Genomic DNA, 12,783 nt, shown 5'->3' with positions numbered 1-12,783 from the left:
GCGTTCGGTTTTGCGGGGCGAGGGTCCGCGCTCTGGGCAGCCTGCGTGCGTAGGGCGTGGGCAGGGATGGGGGTCCAGCATCTGCCGTCTCCGCCGAGGCGAGGCGGTGGCCGCCTGGGTCTTGCGCGCTCGGGGACGCCGGCCCGGCTGGGCTGTGCGGGGCGCTGGGAGGCGGCTGGGGAGGGTCGAGCAGGGTCCTTTGTGTGCCCCGCCTCTCAGCGGCCTGGGCGCGGCGGTTCGGAGCCAGGCACCTGCCGGCCGCCGGGGAGGGATGGGAGAAGCTGGGTGGGAGGGAGCAGGGAGGCTCGCGTGGGCTTTGTACCTTGAGCTGCGAGTACCCGGAGACTGGGAGGAGACTGGCGCTTCGGGATGGTGACGGGGTTAAAAGGTCGACGGTGGCCGGGGATCCCACGGGGAAAGTTGGAGAGGACTGCTTGCGAGAGGGGGAGGCAGAGAAGCAGATAGGAGGCTGTGAGGTTTTAGTTTTGTAGTCTGTAGAGAGTCTTGAAGTTTGGGGAAAAGTTTTAATGGAAATTACGATCACGGCTAGGAGCTCTGGGATTCTAAATATAAATATGGTGGCGGTATCTATGGGGCCGAGTTCTGTCGGTCCACGGAGATGGGAAGACAGCATTGTTTCAGAAGAACGGATCCTGTCGTCTGAAATTACGGCGATGGCTTGTATTTGTTCCTTAGCTCATTAAACTTTATTTGGGTAAGATTTTGCTGCTGGGGAATTTCATTGGGGGAGTTTGCTGATGATTTTGTGTACTGTCTTGGGTTCAGTGAAAGTTACCGATGAAGTAGTAATTAACTGGATAGTCTTAAAGCTTTTGATTGTAATACAAAGTACATGATATACGGGAAAATAGTTTATTAAAGGTTAGGAAATGCAGGGCATGCCCAGTGGGGTGCTTTTTTCCCCTTAAGGTGGGCAAGGAGGCATTCTTAGTCTTCCATGAGTATTAGTTCTTCAACAGGTATTTATTGGTGCCTAGTAGGTTTTGTGTGAAGCCTTGGGGTGTGCCGATATATCAGTCAAGTCCTTGTTCTCTTGGTGCTTATATTTAGTGGGGGAGATGATAATACCTAAGCAAATGAGTAAGAAAAATGTCGGGTAAGTACTATGCTGAGCATTAAAACAGGATGATAGGAGAGCTCCTAAGGATACTTTTATGTTTTGGAGAAACACCAAGAATTGCCACTTAGTGATATTATTGAATTATAACAGAATCGTAAAGCTAGTTGGTATCTAGGATATCTGCTTGGTGCTTTTCATTTATGAAAAAAGTAAAGCAACTTCGGTTCTAAAATTAAGCTGATAGTCGTTTATTTTAAATGTATTTTACTCTTATTATGTCCTTAAGTACTATATATCTTGCTTTCACTAAACACAAGGTTCTTTATTATTATATTTAAAGTATTTGGCTTGATACACCCATACACACACAGACATACTTACTGTTCAGGGTTCCTGCTATTTCTCTGTATCCTTTTAAAGTACAACATGCACTTCCCTCAGCAAATATGTAAAGTCAAAGAAGTATTTTCAAATTTATTTCTAGATTTCTGTTTTAGAACCATGAAATCTATATAAAAGGATAATTCAGTATATGCTAGTTGTTTATTTCAATGGGATTTAATCTGTAATAGGTTGATGTTCATTTTGTTATTCAGTTATTGCACAAATATGTGTTGTTCCCTTGGTTTGTGTCATACACTGTGGGAGGCACTGGAATGACGTGGATCCTAATATCCTCATGGAGCTTGCATTCTAAGTATGTGAACATACAGTTATACGTTATAATATGTTTCTTATTAGTAAGCTATCCATGAATATGTAAATACATACAGAAAGCTCCACAGAACATCAGCTGATGACTAAACAAAGATTTTAAAGACAATTTCCACCTGGTAGGCAGCTTCATGTAATTGAAGGGACAAGTTCTTATGAGCTAGGTAAACCTGGTCTTGAGGGACCAACAGTTAGCATAATGGCTATGTTGCTGGACTCCCATGTACTTGACCGCGGTTCGAGTCCCGGACCTGGTGGCTTAAACTCACGCCGGGCGCGCGTGTGTGTGTGTGTGTGTGCCCAAGATCCTGAGAGGAGAATGGGGGAGAAGGGATTGTGGCGTGGCCATCCCCACTGAGTGGGGTGATTTCTCGCTTTCTATCTCTCTGTCTGTCTCTGTCTGTCCAGCGCACGCGCCCTCTAGCAAAAACCTCTCCAAAAAAAGAAAAAAAAAAAAACAAACCTGGTCTTGAATCCTGGCTCCAATTATTGACCTATATGATGTTAAGAAGTCATCCTCTTTTTCTCCCCCCCTCCCTTAAAGTTTTTGCCATAAGGCTTGTGCACTTGCGCAAGAGAGAATGAGAGAGAGACATTGAGAGGGGAAAGTGAGAAGGGGGATGGCCATGCCGCATTTCCTTCTCCATTCTCTCGGGATTTTGGGCACCCATGCACACATGCCTAACTTGAACCGTAGTTGACCACGTGGGACTCTAGTGCTTTAACCACCACACCACCTTCTGGCCCACCAATCTCTTTGTGCTTGAGTTTTCTCATATATGAAATGGTGAGCATAAGACTTTTCTCACTGATTTTGGATGTAGATTTGTTTTCACAATTAAGAGATGTTATATTAACATCTCATCCAATACCTGGTACATAATTGTTGTCCAGTAGATGAGAAGGATGGGATGACAGTCCATCAATAAGGAACCAATATGTGAAAGACACTGAAATGAGAATCATCATAATAAAAACTTTACCAGTTTGTATTTTGGAGCGTAACTCAAAACTTAAATTGATTTAAAAAGATGAAGAGAATTTATTGATTGGTTTAAAATAAGACTATCCAGTGGCTTCATGATGCTGCCTACATTTCCCTCATTCAAAGATGTCTAGGGTTAGCAGGTGTCATGGATGTTAAGGCTGCTAAATCCCACATGGCCAGCTGCAGTTCTTGCTCTGGACCTGGTAGCTTGAAAAACAGTGCATGTGCCTGCGTGCCCAAAACCCTGAGAGGAAAGTAGAAGAGAAAGGATTGCAGGGATGGGTGTGTGTGTGTGTTTTGTGTGGGGGTGTGGCCATAGCCCCTGGGGAGTGATTTTTTTACTTTGCCTCTCTCATGTCTCTGATTGTTCCCAGCTCCTGGGCTATACATTGCCTTAATTATATCATTGATCCAGTGTTTCCAGAAGTTCTGCAATTTGCTCTGGTTGCGTTAGCTTAGGGCACCTTGGACTAGTGCCCTGACTATATATGTTTCGTCCTCACTTCATTGGAATATAAATCCTCAGATAGAGTTTCCAAATCAGCAATCTGGGATGGAAGGACCTGAAGCTGAAATAGAACCCTCAAATGTCCCCTGGAGAAGAGTGAAAGGATATAGCTCCCGAGGAGTTTTTTTCTTTAAAAAGTAATAATCCAGGAAAATAATTTAGGAAGAATAGTATAAGTATTATGGTTAATAATAATTTATTTTCTCTTTAGATGACATGTTAGAATAGAAAGAATGTGAATTTTCTAGCCCGATTTTGACATTACTGTTAGCTATCCTGACTTATGGTAAGGTACTCATCTAGGATACTGGCCTAGATCCATCTTTCATATTACTTTTTCTTTACTTGTAATGATAGGAGATGGTTGTTAAGAGGGTTAAATGGACATGTGCTTACTGAACACATCATACGTTTATTTTTTGGTAGAATTTTTAAAAATTATTTTTTATTTATTTTTACATTTTCTCACAAACATTTACATATGAAAAAATTTTTGCTCATATTCATAGTTCTTGACAGTTAATAAACAATTTTCGAAATGTAAAAAAACTGAATTTTAAAGATAATGCTCACAATATTTGTTACAATTTGTGACTGTAAAAACAGAGACAGTATGGCTTTAGATACTTTTGAGAAGGTATTCACAGTCAACGACTTACACTGCTGAAAAGCAAACACCCAGCATGCAATTCACACATAAACCTCAATTCAACCCTGCCAGTCCTGTCTACCAAGTGTTGTGTGATACATCATCTGCTTGCAAAGATCAGTCTCTTTTTCTTCCTTCAAAGTCTTCCTCAAGATAATCCTCTGGTTGTGGCTGCTCTATTGCAATTTCTACTGATTAGAATGCTGGGCTAGAAAAGTCCAGGTTATTTTATGGTGTGAATTCTTTCATATAGCTTTTTAAATCCTGTCTGCCAGGCAGAACTGTTTATAGTGCTAGGTAATCTTTCCAAGAGCTTCTGTTGGCTTATTTGAGATCTACCTTAGTTCCATAGTTTTCTGGTTTAATCTTCATATATGACATTACAGTCAAAGTCTTGTCCAATAGCAAGCATTTTCCAATTTCTGATTCAAGGCAACAGGTATTATTAACTTATGCAAATAACCATTTTGACTCAAAAATAGGAATACTCTCAAATATTTTCCAACTCCAGAGGGGTCAGGAAGGTAGAAAAGTTTGTTTCCATTTAAAGAAACAAACAAACAAGATGAAAAAATATTTTAACAAATTGCCTAACCTAGCAAAAGCTCAAAAGAAAGCAAAATCCTGGGACCAGCAGATGGGGTAGTGGTTATGTTGCTGGACTCCCATGTAATTGACTGTGGTTTGAGTCCCAGACCTGGTGGCTTAAACTCATGCCGGGCACATGTGCATCCTTGCCCAGGATACTAAGAGGAGAATAGAGAAGGGATTCCCGCGTGGCCATTCCCCTTGCGGGGGTGATTTCTTGCTTTCTGTCTCTGTCTCTCTCTCTGGTGAGCTCATGCATCCTACAGCAAAAATCTCTCCAAAAACAGAGAAAACAAAATCCTTAAATTGAAAAAACAAAGCATAGTAAAGAAAAAAACAGTAATGTTTTACTCTAAAGTCATAAAATTCTATGTACTCAAAAATCTATTTCAGCAGTTCAGTCTTAGGTAGGTAATTTTTCTTCTGTTGGATTTGCAGTGTTACTGTGGTCCGATCTTTACATTTAAATCTTTTAAGTTAACATTCAACATTATTGTCAATATTTCTTGTCCCTCCCATTAAGTTCGTTATTTTCTTGGTTGCTTTTGTTCTCTTATTTTTGTGTGTGTCTTTAGTTTTCCTGGTAAAGCAGAACTTCTTTAAGAGCTGGTGTTGGTAAATTCTTTCTGGTTTTATTTATCTGAGAATGTTTTTATCTTTTCTTCCCATATGATGGATAATCTTTCCTGGTATAGTATCCTTGGTTGAAATTGTTTTTCACTTAACACTTTGAATATTTTTTTCCCCGTTCTTTCCTTGCTCACATTGTTTCTGATGAGAGGTCTGATGATTGCCTGATGGGATAACTTTTATAAGTAACCCGATGTTTCTCTCTTGCCAATTTTAGGCTATGGTGTGCCTTGGAAAAAGGTCGTCTTGGGTTGATTCTATTAGGGGTCCTTTGTATTTCTTGGGTCTGTATATTTAATACCTCTCTAGATTTGGAAAGTTTTTCTTCTAGGATTTCATGGAATAGATTATCAATGTCTTTATTAGTGTATTCACTTTCTGGAATACCAATTATCTGGATGTTTGGGCGCTTAATGATATCTAGTATTTCTCGTTTAGTATTATCATTTTTTCGGTTATATTCTCAGTTTTTTTGGTTGATTTTTTTTTTGTTTTTTTTCCCTAGGCCAGAGGTTTTGCCTTCAACATCTGAGATTCAATCCTCTGCATGGGCTAATCTGCTTTTAATACTTTCAAGGGAGGTTTTGATTTCCTTTATTGCAGCCTTCATCTCTAACAGCTCCATTTGATTCTTTTTTATGGTGTGTATTTCCTCTTTCAGATCATGCAAGAACTTCCTCACCTTCTGGAACTTGTCTCTTTTCTCCTGCGTCTTCTGGAGTTCATGGACTCTAGCTCTTGCATCTCATTTAGTTTTGTCACTGTGAATATTCCTGAATTCTTTATCAGACATTTCCACAAGTCCCATTTTACTGTCTGTGGATGATGAGGGATTGTTCTTTTCACTTAGGGGAGAGATATTTTGTTTGTTTCTCATATTTCTTTCTTTTTTTTTTTTTTTTAAGAATTATTTTATTTTATTTTTTTACTTTACTTATTTTAATTTGACCCGAGAAGGACACAGTAAGAGAGAGAAAGAGAGAGAGAGAGAAAGAGAAAGGGAAAGTGAGACGTGAGATGTGCGAAAGCCGCAGCTCCATCCTTCTCCCTGCTGCTTACTCTGCCCTCTCTCTTCTCTGAATTTTAGTCGTTTGGTGGAATATGCACTTTTGGCTAATTGCGACTGTAAGGCCATGTGCTTCCCTTTACTGTAAGGTACTTCTGTGACAGTTTCTCTCGTCTACTCTAATTTGCAACGTGATATCCATGGAAAGAGATTTTTGAGGTCAGATTTATAAAGAGAAGTTTCTTCATTTGGGCAGCAGTTTCAGTAAGGGTTGAGGATTTCTATGACCCTAAAAGTATTCAAATCCTTGGCTCCTGTTTACCTAGGCCTGTCTAGACACTCAGTGTGTGGAGGCTAAACAACAAAGTGAGAAAGTAAGGTTAAAAAAAAAAGAAAAAGAAAAGAAAAGAAAGGGGAAAAAAAGACAAAAACAACCAAAAAAGGAAAAAAAAATGTTTTCAAAGGTGAAAAATGAAAACCTCACTAGGGCACACAGACACACCAGTACACTCCTCAGATTTAAAATGGCTTCTGAAATTAGCAAGAGAAGGAAAAGGCCTGAGGTGAGAAGTGGTTTAAAATTAAAAATATAATAATAATAAATTTAAAGAGACAGAGAGGACAGAGGTTGCCCTACCTTGTCTGAGTGTTTCAGGGGTCTAGAAGATGAGATTTAGAGCATAACTTTAGTCACCTTGGTCCTTGAACACGCCAGGACACACCTCAGATTGTTTTTTTTTTTTTTTTTTTTTTTTTTTTGTATTGGTGCGTCATAGGGCAATTGGTTTTTGCTATAGGGCGTGTGAGCTCACCAGAAAGACAGAGACAGAGACAGAAAGTGAGAAATCACCCCCCAGAGGAGATGGCCATGCCTCAATCCCTTCTCCTCCATTCTCCTCTGGGGATAGTGGGCACACACACACACACACACACACACACACACACACATGCTTGGCCTGAGTTTACCAGGTCCGGGACTCAAACCATGGTCAACTCCATGGGAGTGCAATGACATAGCCGTTACGCCAAGTGCTGGTTCCCACACCTCTGATTTAAAATGGCTTCTTGTTTGAGTGTTTTGGAGGTCTAGAAGATGAGGTTCAAGAGCAGAACTTTAGTTGCCTTGGTCCCTGAATACACCAGACACCCACATCATATGTTTGAGGACAGGGCTAGATGTTGGAGGTACAACTGTGAAATGAGGCATACTACCCACTATTTCTTGATGTGCCTAGAAAACACTGATAAACAGTAAATGGTACCTACTTTTATGAATTCTAAATTTTAAGATACCCACATACCTTTTTTCATTCATTTAGCAATATCTTTCTTTACATAAATTGAAGCCAGCATTTTTCTGTTAATTTTACTAGACCCAGAGCTGCGCTTCCCTTGCCTCCCACCTCCCTCCATGACCCTCCTGTGCTTGAATAATGTTCACAGTATGCAACTGAATACTGCTTGTGAGACTTTAAAATAGACTTTAGATTTAGATATAGTTAAATTAGTATTGAGGTGGAATGGGAACATCTAAACTGATAGATTTGTTGCTATCTTTCTGTATCTTTCTGGTGGATTTTGTTTGTTTGTTTGTTTGTTTGTTTTTGGATTTTTGCCATAGGGTGTGTGTGCTCACCAAGGACTGAGATAGAAAGAAACTGAGAAATCAGCCCCCCCCCGGGGGGGAGGATGGCCATGCTTCAGTTTCTTCACCCCATCAGAATTTGGAGAAAACACACACACACACACACACATACACACACACCTGCCCAACATGTTTCTCTAACTGCCAAGGCTGGGATCAAACTACACACACACACACACACACACACACACACACACACACTGCCTAGCTTTAGTATAAAGCCACCAGGTTTGGGACTTGAGCTGCCGTTGACTATGTGCAAATCCAGCAATATAACCATTGTGCCATCTGCTGGTTCCTGTTGCTGGTGCTTTTTAAAGAAATATTTAAAATTATGAATGGATATGTAAACATTTAAATTATAAACAGCAATTTAAAAATTGCCTACTTAAAAACTTTTAGTTGATTTAAAGACTGGTCTTACTAAATTATTTGTTTTGTGTGATTACACACTAGTGTAATCAATAAACAATATAATAAAAGATTGGGCTGTCTTTAAAAAATAATTAATAGGTTTCCAGGGAAGGTTTAACTAAAATTACAAATAACTTTTGAGAAACACTTTGCCACCCTTAATGCCAGCTATTTTATGTGGATGGAGCATTTAACTTGGAATACCACAGGTAGATATTTGTAGCCAGATAGTAGCTTATACTCTATTTTGCTTATATTTTGACTGTTATGGAGAATCTTTAAGAATCTTAAGTTAAAAGCTGAACAGATAAAACGGGATGTTAAAAAATTTTTTTTAATTGCTATTAGCATTAGGGTATATTGCAGTCAGAGAACTCTTTTGTAGCTCTGTTTATGTCAGGACCTTGTGAGGTCACGTTGAGCAGTAATTTATGTTCTTATTTCTTTTTTTCACTTTTATTTATTTATTTATTTATTTTGGCTGTAGGATGCTTTTATGGAGTGGGGATGGGAGGAGTGAGAAAGCACTTCTCAGGAGGATGGCCATACAGCAATTCCTCATTCTCCTCTCTGGATTTTGAACATACTATGCACATACACATGGCATTCAAGCTGCCAGGTCTAGGACCCAGCCACACAGCCATGTAGGATTCAGCTGCCTTAACCAGCATGCCACTGATTGGCTCTCACTTTTGATAATACTCTAGTGTGATTACATTCAGTGAAATATTCTGATGATGTAGTAAAATTTCAATTTAGAGTAAATAGCAAGAATGTGTGATACTTTTTAACTATAAAGGACTTTTATTTTTTAGTTTTTGCCATGGAATACATGTGCTCACAGGAGGGGGGGGTGAGAAGTCACTCCCTCCCTCTGGGGGTATGATCATGTTGCAGTTCCTTCACCTCAATTCTCTTCGCTGGATTCAGGGCATGCACACACACACACTGGATGTGTTTCTCAGGCCACTGGGTCTGGGACTCGAACAGCGAAATAGCTATTTGGGATCCAGTGTCTTAGCCACCACACCACCTGCTGGCCCTATTACTATTATTTTTTTTCTTTAAGATTTTTTTGCATATGCACCCTGTGTGGCCTTCAAGCTGCCAAGTCTAGGACTCGAACTGTGGTTGGTCATGTGAGAGTCCAGTGTGTTAACCACCATGCCAAATGCTGGCCTATTTTATTTTATTTTTAATGGAGGAGACAGTGAGCGTGAGTGAGTGTGGGAGGTAGAGATAGAGGGAGAAGGAGGTTTTTGACACAGGTTTCTAACAAATTTTTATTTTGTGATTCTCGTGTCCTAGCTACCCAGTTAGGGCCTATAGGCTTGTGCCACTATACCCAGACTGTTTAGTGGGCTGAGAATTAGAGCTGAGCCCCTCACGTGGTTTGAGCATTACAAAGTGGTGCCTTCCCATTGTCCCATAATGGCTGAGCCAAAATTTTTTTTAAGTAATGCTCATTGAGTGCCAGATATTAGTTTTAAATTGTTACTTAAAAAAAAAACCTAATAATTACTGCTACTGTTTATTGATTGCTAGCTATGTGACAGGCATTTTCTTATGAACAGTCATGTCAGGAAGATGCTGTGTTAATCTGCCTACAACTTTGAATTTTAAAATTAATGTGCACTCTTTTTTTATTTTATTATTTTTTTTTTTGAGATTTTTGCTATAGGGCGCGTGCACTTGCCAGACAGAGAGAGACAGAAAGCGAGAAAACACCCCCCAGGGGGGTCATGCCGCAGTCCCTTCTCCTCCATTCTCCTCTCGGGATCTTGGGCACACATGCACACGCACCCGGCGTGAGTTTTAAGCCACCGGGTCCAGGAGGCGGTCGACCACATGGGAGTCCAGCGACATAGCCATTACGCTAACTGCTGGTCCCAAAATTAGTGTGCACTCTTAATGGTTTGCTATGACACTCTGCTGATTTTGGGTTCTAGAACTAATACTGATTCTACAATATTACTAAAGAAATTATAAAGAGGGGCCAGCGGGTGGCATGGTGGTTAAAGACCATTAGAGCCCTGGATCTGGTATCTTGAGAATCATGCTGGATCCATGTGTGTGCATGCTTAGAATCCCAAGAGGAGAGTGGAGGAGAAGCGACTATGGCATGGCCATCTCCCTAGCGGGTGGTTTCTTGCTTTCCCTCTCTCTGCCTCTCTCCAGCGAGCACATGTGTCCTATGGCAAAAACTTTACAAAAAAGAATTTATAAAGAGTTTCGGTGGATTACTGTAAATCATTGTGAATTCTGTATTTTGGAGGTTTCTTTTTTTAAGGGAGATTTTTTTAAAAATCTTTTTTGCTATAGGGTATATGTGCTTGTTGAGAGAGACAGAGAGAGAGACAGAGACAGAGAGAAAGTGAGAAGTCATTCCTCAGGAGAGATGGCCACACATCCCTTCTCCATTCTCTTGGAATTTTGGGCACTGTGCACACACATACCCAGCGTGAGTTTCAAGCTACCAAGTCCTGGATTTGAATCATTGTTGGCCATTGTTGGCTAGCACCTTAACCACTACACCATCTGCTGACCCCAGGTTTTTTTTTTTTTTTAATTATTTTTATCCTTTATAAAAATTCATGATAGAGTGTATGTGGGCATACCAGAGAGACAGAGACAGAGACGGAGATGAATACCTTCTATAGGATCTGTTCATGCTGTGATCCTCTTTCTCTAGTCCTCTAGCCTAGTTAGATCCTGGGTACTTGTGTGTGTGTGTATGTGCGTGTTTGTGTGTGTGTGTGTGCCTGGTATGTTTCAGATTGACCAGCTTGGGATTTGTACCCAAATCTGTGTGGGATCTGACTTCTTGAGCAGTACATTACCACTGTGCCATGGAACCAGCCCTAATTTGGACACTTATTGGTAGATTTTACCTCTTTGGGTTTTAGATAATATAGTTTATGGACATATCATATATGTTTGTTTTTAATTTGTAAGTGGGTGTGTGAGCTTGCCCAGAAAGAGACAGAGGAGAAAGCACCCCAAGTGGGACGTGGTTATACGGAAATCATTTATGATCCATTTCTCCATCTTACTGAGATTTTGGGCATGCGTACACACATGCACCTGGCATGTTTTTCAAGCTGCGTAATTGGCCATGTGGGATCTGGCTCCCATTACCACTAGGCCATGGGGCTGGCCTATACATGTTTATTTTATCATCATGTCAGTCATATTATGCTTTTTTTTTTTTTTAAAGAAGAAAATTAGCTATAGGCTGTGTGTGCTCACAGGGAGTGGGAGAGAGAGAGAGTGAGCAAGCAACCCCCAGGGGTGGGTGACTGCACTGCAATCCCTTCTCCCTTCTCCTCTGGGGATTTTGGGCATACATACACATGCACCTGGTGTGTTCCTCAAACCTCCAGGTCTTGGACTTGAACCTCAAAATCTGCGGTGTCGGATCCAGCCGCCTTAACTACCATTCCATTGACTGGCTGCTTAAAAGAACTTCTTAGCTCTTGGGGCCAGCAGGTCGTGTAGTGCTTAAAGCCCTGGACTCCTACATGGACAATCATGGTTCGAGTTTCAGATCTGGTGGCTTGAAACTCGTGCCAGGAGCATGTACAGGCATGCCCAAAATCCTGGGAGGAAAATGGAGGAAAAGGAATTGCCATATGGCCATCCTCCCTGGAGGGTGATTTCTCGCTTTTTGCCTTTCTGTCTCTGTGTCTGGTGAGTGCATGCACTCTATAGCAAAAATATCTCTCTTTAAAAAAAAAATCAACCAACTTCTTGGCTCTAAAATGTGTTTTAGTCATTGAATTAATGGATGGATTGAGAAATAAGTTGAGACCGACAGACAGCTTAAAGAACACACACCCTCATTGGAGTCTTATGCAGAGATAGTCCTCCCAGCTTTTCCCAGCCAGCCAGGATCATTGGCATGTGTGTTTAGGTATACCCACATATTCCTTACAGCTTCCAGCATTGCAGTTTTTGTGTTTCTAGTGTGCTGCCGAGGCAGGACCTTATATTTGAATTTTATTTAAAAACTGCAATTGTGTATTCTTGATGCGGTGGGGATGTGGTGCCATTTCAATACCAGTTCTTTTAAATTCAGCACATTTGAAGTATTGTGTACCTTGAGCTAATTCTCTTGCTGTTTTCTATATTTGAACTGTAATTAAAACCTGCCATTCTATGCAATCAATATTTTTAATGGGTAGATTTGTCAAAAAAGGCAGTTAAAGTAATCATAAAAATAAAACCATCTATCTATCTATATATATATATATAGAGAGAGAGAGAGTGTGTGTGTGTGTGTGTGTGTGTGTGTGTGTGTGTTTTACACGTAGCCGAATTTTCTACTGTTCATCAAGTTCTTGGACACCATGGGCATGTGATCAGGGATCTGAATTTGTAGTGGCACAAATGGCTTCCAGCACTGCACTTCAATATGCAATACACTGTACCACCTAGGCTGGGGCTTTTACAGTTCTTGTTTATGGTTAAATTATAGCTTTTTCTAATGACTTGATTTAGTTGAGTGTTTAAAATACTTTACATGGAAACAATTTCCAATTTGGGTGTCTTTTTTTTTTT

At 40.5% G+C, this 12,783-nt stretch overlaps 1 protein-coding gene across 6 annotated transcripts in view; it reads left to right on the top strand.

Annotated features, from left to right (window-relative positions):
* The first annotated feature begins 357 nt into the window (after positions 1–357).
* The window catches only part of AGFG1 (ArfGAP with FG repeats 1), an 87,567-nt gene continuing 75,141 nt past the window's right edge, over positions 358–12,783 (top strand). For 2 of the 6 annotated variants that reach the window (XR_003547090.1, XM_014582459.2), the window contains exon 1: positions 364–715. The gene's annotated coding sequence lies outside the window, so the exon portion shown is untranslated. Of the gene's footprint in view, positions 716–12,783 lie in introns of all 6 variants that reach the window. The other 4 variants (XM_027766452.1, XM_027766464.1, XM_027766463.1 and 1 more) reach the window with 4 other exon arrangements.

The sequence above is a fragment of the Tupaia chinensis genome, unplaced genomic scaffold (assembly GCF_000334495.1).
Source record: "Tupaia chinensis unplaced genomic scaffold, TupChi_1.0 Scaffold000066_1, whole genome shotgun sequence".
Lineage (NCBI taxonomy): Eukaryota > Metazoa > Chordata > Mammalia > Scandentia > Tupaiidae > Tupaia > Tupaia belangeri.
Note: the sequence above shows the minus strand (reverse complement) of the source record. Positions and strands in the feature narration are given on the sequence as shown.